The 19,132-nt window shown below is 40.2% G+C and overlaps 1 protein-coding gene across 12 annotated transcripts in view; it reads right to left on the bottom strand.

The window, feature by feature from the left end:
• The window catches only part of MAP4 (microtubule associated protein 4), a 165,265-nt gene that overhangs the window by 133,578 nt on the left and 12,555 nt on the right, over positions 1-19,132 (bottom strand). For all 12 annotated transcript variants that reach the window (XM_074844479.1, XM_074844549.1, XM_074844575.1 and 9 more), the window contains exon 2: positions 809-862. The gene's annotated coding sequence lies outside the window, so the exon portion shown is untranslated. The remainder of the gene's footprint in view (positions 1-808; positions 863-19,132) is intronic.

Here is a 19,132-nt window from a genome sequence, read left to right as displayed (position 1 = left end):
CGCAATGCAGAAGACACCTGGGTCCCTCAGTCCATACAGTTATCATGAAGAAATGGTAATTCCTTCACTAAAACATGTTATGTGAGCACCTGCACCTCAAATATCCTCAGACTGTAGACCTGAGGATAGACTCCAGTGAAAGTGTACCTTTAGGGTACCTTCCACAAAGGCAGACTAGGACGAAAAACTTGGATGATCCACTGCTCCAGATTCCTAACAAATCAAATCATTTTTCTTAGCCTAGTTTGCTCATTTTAACCTTCTGTAGTCCTCTTACTCTGATAAAAAGATGTGAGTGACCAAATTAAACAAGAAGTCTGCCCTTTACGGCAGAAAAAACAGGAAAAGAAGGCCCAACTGGCCAGCAAGGGCATCCCTCGCGTCACACACCAGTTCTGCTATCTTGAACAGAAGCAGGGGAATGTTAGAAGCTTTAATAAATACCCCAGAGGAAGGATGCAAAAAGAGTAGCAAATGAAGCGTTTAACAGAAAAGAATGGAAAGGTAAGTGCATTTCAGATATGTTTATTCTGCAGAAGTTCCAGTCACAGAACTCTCCGTATAATGCCTTTTAAAGACACGCAGACTCTCCCAGAGCCCATCTAACACTCCACTTGTCATAGCCAGCAGTGCCTGCTCTGCCAAGCTTTGCTACTGAACTTCTGTCGGAGATTTTGACGTTTCAGAACTCTAGATGGTAGCTGTACTTCCCAGAACAAATGAAGTTTTAGTGTGTAGACGCAGCTGTATGAAACCTTTGCTTTTAATTCAAGATTTAGTGGTGTGTCATTAGAAAAGTAGTTCATACCTCAAAAGTAGGTGTTCCCTTTAGCAGGTCCTTCAGTCCTCAGAAACCGCTTATCTGCAAAATACAACACATCCACAATGAGGAAGCTATACAATTACAGAGTACTTGGATGTAAGCTTATTAGGGATGGCTAGGAGATGATTTACGTTACTCAAAATGAACTAAATCTTGAGAAATTTTGCTACCATCCCACCTCAGTCATCCAGGCAGCTTTCCTTAATGTTTGGTCTTTGACAGGAATACCACCTAGCTATTATTATTTCACATCAACACTTGAGCAAGCTATTAAGGATACACCATGAAAATTGTGAGCCACTTCTCCCTCATCATGCATCTTAATAGTTTTACAAAACACACCACTGAAGCTGAAATAATCCAGGGTGATTAGGACACCCCTCCGTTAAGCCATATTTCAGGTGTTCATTAATGGTTTAAAAGCTCCCCAAGCCACTGTTCGGCATACACCTGCACCGCCACTGCGACACCCAGGCTGGATTCACAAGTTGGTTTTCATCTGGCTGGAGGGGAACAAAGCCAAAGAGGCACCAAAACATCTGGGGCCCAATTTATCAGTTATTACTACGCAGGGCCACTGTGCAAGGCACTCATACGGCAGAACTGTCCCGTTTTAGTCCACGACAAGTGAGAGAGCAAAGACGAAGCTCTTTTCACTCAATAAAGCCACGCCATACCATTTTCTGTACTTCCAGATTTCAGAACAGACTCCTTTGCAAAGTTTTTAATACATTCACAAGGCATTCACAACCTACAGGTATTACTGGACATGCTACTCAACTAGAAAAGCACACGTTATATTCTTTTAATGATACTTGGATTAATATTTTAACGGGAATCAGATTTTTTTTAAAAAAAGGAAGAAATCAGGAGCTGTATTTCAGTTGCACACAGCAGGCTGTTTTCTGTAGGTTTTCCATGATTTCAGTGAAGCTATACCAGTGAACCATCTCCTCATCGACCAGGTGTTGTGTCCCAAATTTTTTTATACAATATTTTACACTTTGTTCATTAATGTTTCTTTACTGTAGAACAAGCATATCTACAGATGCAAAAAAAAAAAAAAAAAAAAAAATCTATCTAAATAATGCTCCTTACACTCTCCATGCAGCGCTCCACAGAAATCAACTAAGCTGCACAGAGTCACTTAAGTATTTCAATCCACATGGAGAAACATCCAACTTGTTCTTCACCCCAGTGAGTAATCAAGCCAGTCTCACAACAAAATATCATCTCAGTACCCGCTTATTAATGCAAAGTCCTATAGAAACACTAATGCTTGCTCCTCTCCCTACAGATGGACATTTCATGTCACATGGAAGTAAAATGCCAGAGCTTTCAGTTAAATGAGAAGCCAGTCCGGTGAAGAGAGTATCATTTCAGCTTGAATAAGTGCTAAAGCACTCAGGAGTGAGAAAAACCTTCTGAAAGAGTCCTGTTCCCTTCAGAAGGGGTGGGAAGGAGAGTTACTAAGTTAATTAAGGAATGGAGAAATATCCTGTGTGTGATTCAGATACATGAGTATGAAGGATGAGCTCTTGCTTGTGTGCTAACACTAATGCTCCCCTTTCTAACAGAAGGAAACTTGCTAATACACATCATAAACCCACATTTGCTTTTTCCACATCATTATTCGCAGTTTAGCCACCCTGTGATAAATTGGGGCATCAGGGTAACTTCTCCCCAGCTACTTCCAACTGATGAACACCCAGATTACATCCAAAGGCATCAAGCCCTAGATGCACAGCCCGACAGTCTGCTCCATTAAAGTTCATCCCACATCTGCTGCTGTCATCCACCAGGTTATTACACTCTCACACATGATATTCCAATCTCTCTGCATTGAGAACACTAACCTTTATCTTATTTGTTAAGGAAAAAAAGAAGCAAAAAACCCCACAGCCTTATCTTTTATGGCAGAACATTAAAGAAAATGAGAAGTACTAGCTCCTTTTTTAGTGCTGGGCATTGCTACTCCATCTCAAACCGGGTAGCGCTGTATCAACCACAGTTCTGGTAACAGTGAAGTAAAATCTACCACAGCTTCTCAGTCTAGGCAAAAACACTTCTTCCTTCAGTAAACCTGCATCTCTAGTTGCTCTTTAAATAAACCCTGAAGGAGAGAATTCCTACACTACCGAGGTGGCCTTAACTACCCACAGTTGAAAAGATTGATTTTTTTCCTTAAGTATGGGATGTTCTTGACCGACAAGCAGAAATGCTAAATAATCTGTCTTTCTTATCCCAAATTGACACATCTGCTAAAATTGCAGGTGTGGCTGCAAAGATTTTTTGCGTGCTAGGTCTTAGAGTGGTCTAAGATAGACGTCACTTTGCCCCCTCATATAATAAATTGAGGAAGACTATGACCACTCATAGAAGTGGTGGTGAACAACAGGAAAAAAGTCATCTATCACCTGGCCAGCAAATACTGACTCATGTGTTCTATTATTACCCATAATTGTTTTCCAGTTTGGAGAAATATCCTCAGAAATATTTTAATGTTAAGCGATATCTGTCTATACACTGCAACCCTGATTCCAAGTTTGCAACTTTATTTCTCCCCAACACAATTTTTATGCAAGTGACACTGAAAAGCAACACAGAGGAAAAGCAGTCTATTATTTCATTTACATCCCACACTACACCCACTCTTCATTTTTTATCTTGCCTACACTATCAGAAGACAGGTAATGCCTGGTATACATACTGTCCCATCATGTTTGCTATCCCTATAATATCCAGTTTCACGTCCTGCACCAGTAGTTCTTGTTCCTCAGCTCTTCTGGTTCCCAAGCTCCTTGCACTTTTATCACTAAACACTTCAACGACTTCTCCAACTTCATCCAGTTTTCTACACAGCTTTTTTTCCCCCCCATCAAGTAATTTGCCCCCATCCCATTAATACACTAGACTACTTTCTGCTTACTACCCAGTCTCTTACCTTCTGTCTTTCTCACCTGAGACTTCACCAAATCCAGCCCATCTATAATACAACAGTCATTCTGAGGAGTCCCAAAAGCATATACATATTTCAGGGCAAACATTAACAATTCATTTCTGCTTTTCATAATTTTGAAGGTTTTCACTACTTTAAGTAGCAGCTACCTGTCTCTCTACTAGCTTCCAGTTGCAGCCCTTGTGAAGGCAGAGTAAACTACCACCTCTCCTTGGCCCATGAGAAGAGCATACAATTTAGCTTGATAAGCCACCCAAAAAAGATGCAAGATAGAAGCAAGGAAGTGATTCCCCTCCATCCACCTCACAAAATTATCATGATTAGACAGTCTATAGTTCCCATAATTTAGTACTTTCTATATGAACAACGCTTGTCTCAATTTGCATTTATGTTGCTGCACTGCCAAAGAGAGAGATAGTAGAGCAAAGCTCCAGTTACATTCAGGATTATTACTCTTACCCCAGCTAAATGGAATGTACTTCAGTGCAATTAAGTTTATAACAGGAAGAATGTGCCATTCGTTGTAACAGATGCCCTTACAGGCTCCCTCAATTTCTCTGAAGTGTTTTTCTCTGTTTTCTCATCCCCAATTTGTAAGACTGTTTCCCATATCCTGGGAGAGAAAGCCACTCCATCCTTTAGTTTCCTGTTGTGTCTCACCCTTCACACTTTGTTTCCAAATCTCTAGATAAACAGCTTCCTTTAAATAGTTCCCCATCTTAAATATGCACAGTACAGGAAGATCACTTGATATGAAAAGCTACAAGGAGCAGCACACACTGCAGCTACAGCATTCCACATGCAAAGCAGTATCACGTTGTCAAATACCATGGGTTTGAAAGCGAAGTCTTGTAAACCCCAAACTATATATACACATGGTGGCCACGAAACCTGGAGATTAGGGAATCTCAGATTGTCATCCCAGTCCTTTCCTAGAGGAATAATGCTAGCAGCAAATTAACTACAACTTGACACGAGGAAAACTGCCTTTATAGCCACAAACCCCTATGTCATCTCCTTGCCTGTACCTGAACTCACCAAGATCTTAAACCAAGAGTTTATCCAAGAACATGAGATGGACTTCTTTTCTTCATGGATACCATTGCCAAATACTTCACGAATTTTTGTTAAGCATCAAATTCCTCTTCCCAGATTTGCATGAGGCATTGCAGATAAAGCTGACTATTTGGAAGAGACAGCTTTTAAATTTGATTTCAGGCTTTTGAGTAGAGCTTCTCCCAAAAGAGAGGAGAAAAGCACTGAAGTTAGACTTATAATTTAAGGAGTCTTCAAAACACAAGATGTAGTTCCACTGAACTCTGCAAGTGAATAATCTTCTAGGAAAACATTCACGAACAAGTCAGACTTTCAGGGTAGTCTCGCAACTTCTTACTACTTGTAGAAAGAGATTGTACTTCCCAATTGCAGGTAGCACATGAAAGAATAAAGTTCTTCAAGTGTAAAGCAAGCAGATACTCTTCGGCAATATCGACACATAATCCTTATTAAAGAGGACAGGCTTTAAAAAAATAGTCTTCTGCAGCAATTCAGGTTGACAAAGTTAAAACACAGTGAGGTTCATACAATCAGACAGTAAATAAGCAGCTGCACAAGTGTAGCTGGTTTTATAGCACCATGGATTTTCATACGTCAAGAGCAATTTGAATAAAGAAACAACACGCAATGACTCTAGAAAGGTGGAACACTGACTTGTGGATTGTCAAATCACTATTGCCAAAAACCAACCAAGGACCTTCCAGAATGATCCCAAAAGGCTGGACAGTGCAAGAAGTGCTAGTTAAGAGGTAAACTAAGTGGCCTTTCATTAGTTAGTATACAACCAAAGAGCGTGGGGAGGGTGGGAGTCAAGACAGAGTATACATGACAAGAGGCTGAAAACACCCAGAGAAGGCTGAGATGAAATACTTTGACAGGAGTGATCTTTGAATCTTCCTATAGATTTTTCAGATGTGTCTAAACAAAGAAAACCTTAACACACAAACATCCAGATCCACAAAAAAAAAAAAGAAAAACACAACCAAGGCAGCAAGTGCCCTTGCGAGAAACAACAAAACACATTCTTTTCCAGTAGAAGCTCAATAAAAAAAGAAAGTGATTTAAGCAAGACCAAAGTATCTCTTTTCACAGTAGAACTCTGCTGCTAACAGGACTAAATTAGCTATCTCCATTGCATTCCCAACAGCACCTCGGGCTTCCTGTGTGGATGAGTAGTTTTGGTGAAAGCAGGTCTAATTTGGATTCAGAGCATGCAAATTTAAGGAGCATAGTGATTTCTGACCAGTTCCTTCCATGAACACTGATGCATAAGAAAAACTGTCTTTCACATTCAAGTTTAATCCTCTTCTGAAATATTTATTTTTGGAACAATTCATTGAACAGTAAGCCTTCAGTCTAGCCAAATTACGTCTAAAAATAAAAGGTATTAAGAATTCAGGAATTCTTGCTACTGTTATATTGAGTCGATACAGATCCACTGTGACTCCTGTCATATGCTTTATTTGTCAAAGCACATGTCCACGCCCACACTTGGACAGCGTTATCCAACAACCTGCCATCTTTTTGGATAGTATAGACCAGAGATAGGCATTTTTAATGATTTGAGATGTTACCGAGATTCATAAAGTAAAGATTCAGTTGCATGCACATTGGAAAAAGGAGCAGTGAGAACCTGAGTCAAGTCTTGAACTATGACTGAAATAGAAACACACTTCAGTTAAGATGCATGCAACTGAAGCTCCTCCAGTGGCCATTTTGCCTCCACTGGGGCTGAACACTAATGAACACTTGATGAGGACAAAGAGAAAACGAAGCTTTCATTATTCAAATTTCACTTGTGCTCTAATGAAAGGCTGCTAAACTGATTGCACTGCCTGCAATCAGGAAGTAAGAGGAAGGCTACCCCCTCACTAGGAAGTTCCACATCGCAGATGATTTAAATGTGCCCCAGGACCTCGGTGACTAGGAAGAGGCTGCATCCACACTTGTAAAGTCTTACTCTCTCAGCCAGGGTGGCTACGTGCAAACAGATCTTGAGAATGGTCCTGGTCCATGCTAGCTCTTGAATAGCATCCATCAGTGTCTGGGAGAGTACTTTTGCCCTAGGCCAAAGATTGCAACAGGAAATATTCTGAAAACAAACAGCACAGACACTGTATTCCAGCACTACCAGAAGTCACCAAGCATCCTGTAATTCACCAGCACAGGTATAGCCGGAGACACCAGAAGCTTTTACTTAGTAAGTTGTTTTGATATTCACATCATCCCAGCTTTCTGGAAACTCCAGTAGTCCAGCTCATCCTCATCCACCACTACAAAAGAGCATACCACCAAGAAAGTCTTCCCAGCCCACTACTAGAAGAAACAGGGTTGTTTGCAACGTCTTATCTCTCAATGCCTCTTTAAAAAAATTCTCATTTTTGCTAGTCTTTAAAAAGTCTTTCATAAAGTCTCTCTGCTCTAGATTGTTCCTTTTATGCAAACCAAATGCCTAGCACATCTGTTTTCACTGGTTATTGCTTAGGAGGTTAGCAGGGACAACCAGCAACTCTCCACATATCCTCCTCTGTAGTTTTCCTCTACCCCTGAAGTGTCAGCCATCCATCCAAACCTCCACTAAAATAGAGGGCTATTCCCAACCCATCTTGACTCACACTGATTCAATTCTTATACTTTTTAAAAAAGCTTGTTTAACACAGTTGGAAGTGGGAGGTGATTATAAGTTTTCACCAGTGTCTAACCTATGACTGCCACCTTTTTAAACCCAAAATACCGCTGAGCTGACTGGCTGCCTAGATCCTTGCTCTCTCATTCTCTACGCAGGGATACATGTTGCTCCATTAGCTGTATTTCTCAACTGTGGAAACTCTTGCTCTTACTTTGCAAAGGAATTTCTTTGAGCTCAGTTCTATTCAAGCCATAATTAACGCTTCATTTTGCTCCATGGAGGCAGCCAGCTGCCATTTCCAGACATGGGTGAAGGAGGATAAGAAAGAAGCATAAGACTTCTACTTGCAAGTCATAAAAGGCATTGAAATAAGTTTATCAGTAGCCAAGTTGTGACAGGCTGTTCAACATGTAAAACAAAAAGCATCCTTCTCTTAACCATTTCATCTGCACTACACCCTTTTGGAGTAGCAGTAAGCAGTAGTGTAGAGAACACCGCTGCTTTCCCACACTCTCATCTAGCAAGTCTTGAGATGGTTCAACAGGGCTGTTTGCTTCCTTTCCCCTTTCACAGGTGACAAACTCTCACGATGCAGATCCAAGAGTCGATGGTGGAGTCTGTGATGCTATGCACATTTAAAAATACAATGTGAATGTATATCAAATATACTCAGCTGCTGGTGCACCCCTGAACAGAGAACACCATAATCTCATTTGGCCCACAAAATGTTGTCTTTCCTCAACGTTGGAAAAGGAAAACCAAGAAGGAAGTTGCAGCTGCCAACAGCAATTTTACAAAATTAGACCAGATTAAAGAATGTTGTCTGCAGTGTCAGCTAACATACTAGCATGGGCAAATAAGAGAGAAGTTTGGATTTCCCATTTCTTTAGGACCTTGAAGACTGCCTCAGTGATGACAAGTTACCATGGCAACAGCTTTAACGCAAAACAACTATCAGAGGATAATTCTGAACTGTCTCTGGCATTTTACTATTGTAAGAAAGCATGAAAATTCATAAGACTTAAATCTACTTATGTCTTCAAGGTTGACGCCTGCCAACTTTCATCATTTACGTGCCAGAGTTGCCCATTAATATCCTGCAGAGGTCATAATCCTTCTCTGCTATCACTGCCCCTCCAGGAGCAAGTGCAGTATGGAGAGGATTACACCGCTGGGATGTACAGACAGCAGCGAGGAGGGCAGGGAAGAGCCACGCAGCTGCAGGTCACTTTTCAGGGATACTGTTAATTGACTTCACTGAGCACTTAAGTGCTCGGCGCATCTTAAAAAAACACCTATCAAGCCACTACAATTTTTACATTAAAGGATCCACACAGAGAACAGTGAGTGCTCTTTAAGTTGGAGTTTACTTGGTGCTTGTGAACAGGTTGTTTTACAGGGACTCGAGGACTCAAATGTGGCAGTACGATTGACCTGTGCTTCTTCACCCTGACTTGCAACTGCCCCCGTCCTGACCTTTAAGACAGAGATTTAGGATTTATTTAATCATTGGATTTTCAGTTTGGAAACTTATTTATGACAGTAGATTTTACATAGAATGCTTTGAAGAAAAAAAAAAAATAAAAAACAAACACCAAAACCACAACAACCACCCATCAAGTACCAAAATTAATCAGAATACATGCTGGCAATCTGACCAGTGCCCTGGGTCAAAAGCTCCGAAGGTACATGTTATTTAGTTTAAAAAAAAAAAAAAAAAAAAACACACCACACAAACATAAGGTATCTCCATGCAAAAGGTCATTTTTACAGACCAAATTCTCATGCCCAGATGCGCTCTAAATAAACACCAGTATCTGAGCAAATCAGTTTGACGGGTTTAATAACCTGTGTCTTTTAGGTGAAATATTTAAGACATTTAGGAACACTTAAGAGGAACTGAACTAGGTATTAACCATGCCCTTAAAAATCAGTTACACCATCACTTCCGAGAGAGTGAGCAAGACTAAGATAAATCCACTCCATAACAAGTTCAGTATCTCCTCTGTTTACAGTGATATATTTTATGAACTAGTTGCTCTTTACAGACACAATTCTGTGAGCAGTTCTGAATTAAGGCCACGCATCTCCATAACAAACTACAGTGCAGAGCTTCCATCATGGCTCTATAATCTATTTACTGTCCTCGGCACACTTTCAGACACAACAGGCAGCAACATTTTCAAGAGAGAGATGCTCGTCCCTTGCATATAGTGGGACATCAAAAGAGATTTCTCTGCTTTCTCAAAATGGCAGCAAAGAACAAAAGGAGTAAGGGTGGGGGAACCAGGGGAATAAATAAAACAAAACACACATATAACACCGCTGCTTAAGTGCTAGAAATCAATGTGCTTTTCTGCTTGCTTTTTGTGGAATCTGCTACTGAACGCAGATGCTGCTTTCCAGGAAATTCTATCTTCCTTCACTCGGTATCTATTACCTTTGCACACATGAGCTTCACAGGTTGGTTTCCAGCGCCTTGTGTCTCTGTTACAGAAACTGGAGACGAAGTTGAGCAGAACAGCTCTAAAGGCTACGAACAGCAGGACTGGTGTCAGAACAGCCAGATAAGACCTTATTAGAAACACCTAACACTCCTCATTAGTCACAGGTGAACAAAAGCATCCCAAGGGCAAGTCACATGCACGCTATTTCTTAGAACAGATGAAAAGGAAAACATTTCCTCCATGTGCAAAAGCTCCTTTAAAAAGGGTAGATGGAAATGATAATTCCTCTCGCCTCCAACATTTAAATCTAGTCCATGCCAAAATTCAATAGTTACAGATTACAAATGTGACAGAACCTGATTTTGCTTTTATGTTTTTTGTATCAATTTCAGGACTGTTATTTAGCTGATGATGATGATACACCATCAGCTCTTATTAGACAGAGGGAACACAACTTTTTTATTTTAATGATGCCAGACAGCAATGCAACTAGTGCACCAAGGAATACATCTAAAAAAAAACAACAAAAAACAACACAGTAATCTTGATTTTCCACAGGAAGTTTAGAGTCTCTACATCATCAACAGATTTCTCTCTACATTCTCGAGAGACAAAACATTAATATGGATCAGAAGGAGGAAGGCAAAAAAAGCATTAATCCCAGTGTGCAGACACATGATCACTGCTACTTAAGCACTTCAAAATCACTGAGCTTCCCTGCCTGCTTTTCTGGAATCGGCTGCTACTAAAGCAGCCTTGCACATCTATAAGACAATCTTCACCGGTCTCCTGTCGATGGAGAGGACCGACTGGTAGGAACCAAGGCTTACTCTGCAACAGTGCAACTGCAGAGACAGATTACCTTTCCGAGTACAAAGTTAAAACTGTTCAGGGCTTAAGTGATCCGCTACATTTGACAGCTGAATATTTCAAATCTTGCTATTTCAGAGTCTGGATTGCGCAGTGAAGAATTACAGATCCTCACTGTAGTTCTACAGCATGTGAAAACATACTCCGCTCAAGTGTAATGAGCACTGTAAGACAACCCTGGCAGGGGTTTTATGTTGTTGGGTCTGGGTTTTTTCCCCCCCCTCCTCCTCCTCCAAGCTAAAGCCTTTCCAGGAGTCATGGCTATTCAGTGGCACAGAGACTATATACCTAGTATCAAAGTATTTGCTTCTAGACTAGAGGGCAATCTCTAACAGAAATGTTAATGACACTCAAAATCATTACAGACACAATATAAAGTGTTATAACCAATTAAAAGCAAGACCATTCAGAATATGACTATGTTCTAGAATATAGTAAAGACTGGGCAAACTTTTTGCCCAAAAGCTTTACAGGGAAAAGACCAGATTCACAATAATTAAGCAGTATCTCTGTCCTGAGATAACAAAACTACTGAAGTGGTCAACTCCTGATTACAGAGACTTTGTCAGGACCTCCTTAAGGTCCCAGCTGGCAGAAGTCACACTATGGAACATCCCACATTCTCACGGTTAATTCAGAAGAAGCCTCAAAATATCTGCAGGGACAGCACACAACACCTGCCTGACCTGGCCAAGCTAGAGCTGGCACCTCGGCTTAGGCAGAGCTGAGTTAGGACTCCGAAGCTTTGAGTGATCTCCAATCCACAGACCAATCTCTCTACCACTCACAGAAGCAAGCACTTGGGCATTAAAAGAGTTCAGGGGAACAAAAGAAAACAAACTTTCTCCCATTATTTACCATACAGCACCAACATTTAAGACTCCCAGCTAAAATCAGAGCAACTAAGAGTGGAGCTGTTCTGTAAGGTGTAAGCAGAAAGCGATACCCATACCTGGTGAAAGGGAAGAAGGGGAGATAAAGGTCAGAACAGTGTAGCCAGATACAGTTAAGATCATTAACATTTAGTTATTTGCCTTTTAGCTTGCGTATCACATTTCCAAGGCATAAAGAAGCCCATCTTACCCAAGCTTTTGGGATTTTCCATAAGTCTTCACAATTTGAGGTGATGTGAGGGAAAAAAAAAAAAAAGTCCTGCCACAAAGGAAGTTTTTGTCTGTCCAACAGGAGCAGTCCTTGGGACTCAGATTGGGAAAAAAAACCAAACAAATGGTCAATCTGAGAAAGGTAAGTTTCCCTTTTTTACAAGCAGGTTGAAAAACCAAGCAGTCAGAGTAAGATTCAATGCCGGTTTGCAAATAGATTAAACATTTGGTTTGAGCTGGAACATATTGACATATCCTGCATTAAAACTTGGGGTTTATGAGTTTTAAAACAGTGTCACTCCTTAGCAAACTCAAAACAAAAGTGACTGGCCTTGAAATTACCTGATAAATCCTTCAGATGTTTATTTACAACTGTTGAAGAGTAATTAAGATCTCTAAAGAAAAAAGTTTCTAAAGCTAACAGAAAATTAACTGGAACAGAACAAACACCACCACTAATTTCCCATTATGCAACTGCCTCCAAAACCAGATTTGTTCAATTCAGTGTAAAAAATGGAATGGAGTCTTAGTACCCAACATCCAATGACAAGAGGTTACAACAAGGTGCAGATAGCTGTGTTAAACCAGAACAGATGACAAATTGTTTCAAGATCTGAGACACAATATACATAATGGTGTGTTTGACACAGGCTCTTAAATAATACCCTGCAGAAGATGGCTGCAGAGCAGAGCACCACAGTGTAAGACCATTCATCTGACATTCACTCCACCCTGTCCCAAGACACTGAGATGCATTAATTTATTTCTTTAAAACCTATCAGTAGTTATGGTCATAACAAAACCAGCCAGAGATATGGAGGACGAGACTCAAGCACTTTCATTTTGCTACAATTTTGCAAATTGCTATTCAATCACTGTAAATAAAATAAAAAGTGAGATGGAGAACAACTGCAGGAAAAGAGAAAGAAGATCCAGCATCTTAGAAGATTCCTTCCCCACAGACCCTATTTTATTTTGGTGAAGGCAGAGGAGCAGTATTAGTTTGTCTGTTACCACAACAACACCCTAGACAAAGGGAGCTCGGTGGAACTGTTTTCTCAGATACTTGTTCTGTGCTTATCAAGGAACAGGATACCTGCTCTGATGATGTAGCAAGATCAGCAGCAGTTTCCCCATCAAGACTGAAAGCAGTACCACGTGCGTTACTTTACATCACAAACAAGTAGATTAGCGCACAGATTTACTGCCTTTAAAATCTCAAATGTCTTCAGAAATCAAAAACTACAGGAAAAAAGTAAATATTGCACTACAGCAAATGAAAAGAAGTCCCTTGTGAAAATGCTTCAGATATACCAATAAAACTAGTTTCTAGCACTACACTTAATCCATCTGATTTCTATTTCTCACAGCTCCTGGAATTCAGAAAGTTCTGCAGAGCCACAAGATGCACAATAAGCCTACATGCTGGAGGGAGAACATGCACACATACTCAGCATGTCATTTATTCAGCTTAGCAAGGCCCCACCTGACCAGCAAAACAATCCTAAGAGCCGCTCCAGTGTCAAAATAGAAGTTACTTTCTAATAAAATTCCCTTCCTCCTCCATACAGGGCCCTCAAATCCAGTACCTGGTCTTGCTCCAGCATGCAGGTAAGTTACTTGGGGTGACAGTCCCAGAATAGCTGCAGTTTGCTCTGCAACCAGGAGCAGCAACCCCAGCTGCACATCTCCATACTCTCCTGTGCTGAGACAGCTCATCAACTGCTGCTCAGGCCAACCCAACTCATTAAACAAATCAGAAAAGCTTGTCAGTTTAATGCATAGGTTCTACTGCAAAGACCAATTAAAAAAACAATTACACCATCCTGCTTTTAACCCGAGCTTAAAACTTTCTGGCTCAGACTCATGAAAAAAAGCAAAAAAGCTGTTCCTATGTCCATACAGTTTCACTCACACCCTGGCTGAGCCACAAAACAGTTCTGTTCTGCCACTGGCCATTAAACCAGCTCAAAATAAAACCAGGACTACAATGACGCAGTCAGGGGCAGAGACATGCCCGCCCATTCTGCCCGCACAAAGCGCCGGCGCCAAGGCAGGCTGCTTAAACCTGCGAGGCTGGCTTTTGTAGGAGTTACTTATGAACGGGACTCATTTGCATTTTGGGTTTGTTTTTTAATATTTATTTTAAGCTCACTGGCAAGATCCAAAGCTGCTTCGGTGTCTGCCATTTCGACAGGCCAGCGTGTGAATAGCAGCCCTGCACCTACAGGCTCTACTGCCAAATATCATGTTCACCACAAATGAAATGTAACTAGGAGGTGGGAATTCAGTGAAATTGGCCTGTGCAACATGCCTGACAGCTACTAACAAAACAAAAAAAATTGTATAAACAGCTCTGTTCTATGCCACCCAGGGTTTGGGGATTTCTAAGTCAACAATATGTAGGTGAAATGTCATCACTCCTACTGTGTTCAGACTTAGAAGCTGTTATGACTATAATTACTAATTAATTCTTCCATAATTTTAAGACAAATGCCAACTAAAAGGAAGACAAGTATAATACATCATTTTCATACGTAATTCCATTATTTTTTACAGTTCTCAGCATTTCATTAATTGAGAGAAAAAAAATATCTGTATTTGAGTTTCAGCAGACTCCAAACTTTTTGGCTCCCCCTACACCAGATACTGCATTTTAAACTGGAACCAGCACGCAACTCTGGATGCATCCAAGGACAACAAATAATCAGATAGGGGTGGGAAACTGAAAGAACAAAAGCAATGACTACTACAAATTCTAGTTTTTAAAGTTGACTTAGAATGAATCAAACATGCTTTGTTTCTGGCACGTTACTGAATTCTAACTCATCAAGCGAGACAGATCCAACTGTCAGCTCCCACAAGAATCGCAGAAGTTGAATAGCTGGAGTTTGTTCTTACTACAGGAAGTTTTTCCAATCAAGCACATGTTTTAAAGTGGCAATTTTATAATTTTAAAAATGGAACAGGTGGAAAGCATGTGGCATTTCACCACATACCACTTCTAGTAGCTTGCACTACTAAATAAAAATCTCACTGATTCCAGAATTGTTACTGGAAGTCAATAATCTCATACCCAAACTCCAATCATGCCCACTGTAAAGTAATGGGGGTAAAGGGGGAGAAGGGTCCTCCCCTCAATGGTTTCATTTCATAAGGCCAGAGGACTTCAGTCACAGAAGCTTATGTAATCACAGCAGTGTTCGTGATCATGAATACACCAATCACCAATATTTAGTCGTCAGGATTTACTCTGAGTATCGCTATGCAGTAGCTACAGGAGTCATTGAATGTTTTGGTCATGTAAGCCTGTGACAAAGTTAATCTAAAGATAGATAAATGCTCTAACCCCCTTCAGAGATGTCTTCATTTCTTACTCTGGCAAAACAGAAGTTCAGTGCAAAATACAGGTGGGTGAATTTAATACAGAAGCCTTACTGATTCACTGTACTAAGTTTAAATATAAGTAACTTAAAACTATGAAGCTAGGAATCACTGTTATATCATTTTTAATCTTCCATACAGAGTCTTAAAATCAATGTGATTGATTTTAAGACAGAAAAGTAAGTACATCCAATTCACAGGAAGCGATTCTTGCTTAACCCACCTTGAAGATTAACTCTTGTTTCTGAACTGAAATGAAAAGCTCTACAGACAGCATCTCCTACCTGCTGCCACACCATGGCTGCCTCTGAGCAGACACACAGCTCCCCCCAACACAACCAAACGGATTAGTCAGTGGTCAGCCGACGCAGCATACTTTTGTTTCAGCAAATAGTTAGAGCATTGCACAGTGACCGGTTGGTCACTAGGATGAGATCATTCCCAACAGCAAACTTTATCAAAAAGCTTTTTGTTACATGCTGTTGTACTTCGGGAAGTTAGCTTCATTTTATGATTAATTAGCAAAGATGTTTTACAGAAAGGTTCACTTTATTATTCAGAAAATATTCAGCAGCCCCCCCCCCCTTTTTTTCCTCCAGCATTTCTACCAGTTTACATTTAGAATGCTTACAAGACGTTCTGAAATTTTTTACCCAAATTATTAGAATCATAAGGGGATGACTTCTGACAAGTATCAGGAGTTTGGGAGGGGCTTTCTGTTTTGTTTTTTTCCTTGGTGTTTGAAAGAATACTTTTAGACTCTACATCATCACTTCAGTTATGCTTTACATTTATTCCAAAAGAGACAAAAAAAATGTTCCAAACTGCCTAAACCTGGCTTCAGGATGAAGAGTACAGTATGGAAGGAGAAGGTTGCTACAGCACAAGGCACCTGCAGCAAGTGGGAAAAAAAAAAAAAAAAAAGAGAGAGAGAGAAAAGTAGTGGCCATAGTACTTTGTTTTATTGTCCAATAAAATCCAAATACTGTTCTTGGGGTCCTGGAGTTCAGCTCAGAGGAGCTGAGAGACATCAGTTCAACAAAGATTACGTAGCCTGCTCCAGCACCCAACAGACTCTAGACAGCCAAGTCCTCCGTACAAAACTTAATTCAGTGTTTGAAGTTCTAATGTTGTACCTGTCCAAGCTCACTAGCAATCGATTAAGCCAAATATCCAGCATATTCTAGGTCTGTAAATTCGGCATCCTCACACAGGCCTCCAAAGGAACTGATCCCACATATACAGTCAAGCATGTGAAACATGGACCATCAGCATAAAGCTCAAAGAATACCAAAGCACCTACAGTGTCCCCATTTTAAGTGAAGTGGGCTCCACACCTTGGGAGCTAGAGAACCTGGTTCTATTTCTCCCTCAGCCTGAAAGCATTCAAAGGCGTCTGCCTCCCTTCTGGAAAGCACACTACCAACCAAACATTGGCCACAGGCACTTCATGCACAGGGGTTCAACTCTACACATAAGGTAAGCCTGAATCTATGAGTTACAAAGCCTGAAAGAGCAGCAAGACTGTGTCTGTCTATCCCCCTCCTAACCAAGCATTCTAGGTTTTCACACGTGGTTTAAGAACTGTTTCTGTGCTTCTTGCAAGAGGCCTGCTGGATAAAAACAGAAATAATCCTAAGGATATAAGCCAGAACCCATGGCTCCCAACACCTCAGCATCCTAGTCACTCCACTGCAACCAAGCATACCATTTTTTGAACCTCCTTCCAGATCTTCCCCATTATTTTATTCCAGTCATGCAAAAATTCTCATCTTACCAAAATTAAGATTTGCCATTGTATATAACACACAACTGAAACAAATCAAAATGCAGCAGCATTTATTAACGGATAGATCATAGAAATTAAGAACAAAGACAAAAACTAGAAGTCATGGAGTATTTAGGAATCAAAAGAAACTTTGATTATGTTCTATGAAATGATCAATTCCACAGATCTCTAGTGAGGCACAGGCTGTCTATTCTCAACTCACTTTTCATCAGGAAAGATGCTTCAGAAAGTTTCACCCTGTGGTTGGTTTGTTTCTTCTTTCATCCAAGCATCTGCTGCCTGTAACTCATTCGCCTCTGCAGCCTTTCAGCTCTAGCTAGACAGAATGAATGAGTCACTTAATTAACCTAGAGTTTACACAAAAGAAATGTGAAAGCAAGAGAGACTGCCTTTAATTAGATCAATTCGGTGAGCATCTAGAACACAAACTTTTTTTTTAAATAATAATTTTTTTTAAATTAAAAATTAGTAGACTAGAATTCATTTAGTAAGAACTAGCTAAGATATAGAATAATTCACAGGCAATCTCCAGACTAAAAACCGTAAGATTTGAGTCAATTTCATAAAAATATAGTGCATGTCCCTGTTTAGTAGATGGAGACGGTCCTCTCAGTATACACCTCCCTTTTCTGACATTATCCTTCTGAAAAATATAACACAAAGCATTTCATCTAGAACTTACGGCTCCAGTACTTTGAAAGACTAAAAGAAACACTCTCAGAAGAGATAAGCAGGGACAGGAAAGCAATCAGCGTGACCTGCAAGCTACAAGTGTGATAAATTATGCTGAGACAACAAAGGTAACAGTGGTAACCAAAGACAATATTTTTTTATTTGGAGATATTGAGACTTTTGAGCTGGGTTATTTCCTCACCACCACCAGCACTTGCCCGTTCACAGATTATTTGCCTTCTATGAACAAAAGGCAGTTTTTGTTGCAGCAGGTCAGCGCTGGTAGCGCAGATGCAGGGCCTCTGAAGAAGCTGTACTACATTATGTGACGACCACCACGCAGAATCACACACAATTCACAGCGCGCAGGCTGCAGCACAAAAGCTGCTGATCAACACCCAAGGCTCCAGCGCAACTAGTTAAGAGGACACAGCCTGCACTTAACCCTCGCCTGCGCGTGAAAAAAGAGAAGATGAGCAAAGGACAAAAGAGAAAACACGCTACTGCACACATCCACTTCGATGAACCTTTTGCCTGACCTGTCGCAGTAGTTCTTACGTTTTGATTTTTTTTTGCATATACTATGAAAATGGGGTAAGTAATAGTCTTGCCAACTTACCAGAAAATACCCAAAATACTTAACAGACTTACTTCACCCTACTTGCATCCTTCGCATGCTGTTCATGCTAAATTATTTGCTTTTATTCCCCACCTCCCCCACGACATCCCATTTATTCCTCTCATCTAGCATTTTTTTCTACTCCCAATCTCACAAAAAAATTTAGGCTGGAATCTAAAGCATTAACAGGACTGCTGAAAGAAAACTACTTTGAAAACGTCTGATATCAGTAAATGAGAAGTGTAGCTTCCCTTTGTCATTTGACTTCTCTTAATAACCCAATAACATCTTTCAGCTTAATCCAAAGATCATGTTTCATAAATAATTAGATCCAGCAATCATTAATTTGAAAATCAAAAATAATTTAAGGACAAAATGCAGGTCCTCCAAGTCACTAACAAAGTTACTTTTCTTTAGAAGTATGGGTTAAAAATTCACTATGGAGAACGTGGTACTCAAGGTGATCTGTATGTGATAGACACAACATGAGACACTGCCTCTGTTTTACTTTTCTCCTTCAGAGGATTATTTATGAATCTGTGTTTATATTTTATTCCTCAATTTATAAATTGTTAAGTTTCTTTTAATTAATACTACAACTGTCTAGAAAAATGCATGGGTTTACAGTTGTACAATCAGGATGCTCTAATACATTTCAACTTAGATTAACTATTTTCATGTACTCATTGTGTTACCCCCCCTTCACATTTGTAAAGTTAGTTCAGCACGATGTTTAATTATTAGAGTAGAGCTGAAAAAATAACTCCCACTGAAATGTTGA

Source organism: Strix aluco, chromosome 1 (genome assembly GCF_031877795.1).
Source record: "Strix aluco isolate bStrAlu1 chromosome 1, bStrAlu1.hap1, whole genome shotgun sequence".
Lineage (NCBI taxonomy): Eukaryota > Metazoa > Chordata > Aves > Strigiformes > Strigidae > Strix > Strix aluco.
The sequence above is the reverse complement of the archived record's forward strand: the minus strand, read 5'-3'. Positions and strand labels throughout refer to the sequence as shown.